Raw genomic sequence first — 720 nt, 5'->3', positions numbered from 1 at the left:
CGAAACGCTCGGGGTCGTGGGTTACTCCTCAGCGTCCCTGTGTGTTCTCGGTCAGGCATGCGCGCAACCACAAGGTAGATAATACCCGTGTTATACACCTATGTACATTGGGGTTTTGTTATACATGCAGAGATATCACCGACATGTTCAAGTTGCGGCCGGCAATGGATGACCCAGGAGTCATCGTCGAGTCACCGCGGTTTCGTCATGCCCAAATTATTGATTTTCAATTAGTATCGATTTTATTCTGTCGATACGATTTTCAAAGATTATTTCGAAAAGAAATTTTCAAATTTCCAGCGGCAGTTGGCCTTTCATTCAACGGTTTCATATAGTGGGGATTTTTAATTAACCCCTTAATTAGCTGAATGAAGTTGGAGATGTGGAGGTTGAAGATATCATTGAAATGTTAAATGTTGATCGACGTGGAAATTCAACTCTGGATTTGCAATTGCAGCGGGAAGTTTTGTTAAAATTTTACGTTGAGAACTCACAAGGTGTTTCTACTCCGGGTGCTTCTGTTTATTCTTGCCTACGAGATACAGTCGTCACGATTCCGTGACGCAAACGGCTCATCGACAAGTTCGAAGTGCTGATAGACGAATCTCAAAACGAATATCGAATAGAAAAAATGAATATGTTCTTTCGGAATGACGATTGAAAGCGAAAAGCGACATCAGTTCTTTTTAAAAAAATTCCTCTTATGTTTACACGAGGCCA

The sequence above is a fragment of the Fopius arisanus genome, unplaced genomic scaffold, assembly GCF_000806365.1.
Source record: "Fopius arisanus strain USDA-PBARC FA_bdor unplaced genomic scaffold, ASM80636v1 scaffold00111, whole genome shotgun sequence".
NCBI classification, from domain to species: Eukaryota; Metazoa; Arthropoda; class Insecta; order Hymenoptera; family Braconidae; genus Fopius; species Fopius arisanus.
Note: the sequence above shows the minus strand (reverse complement) of the source record.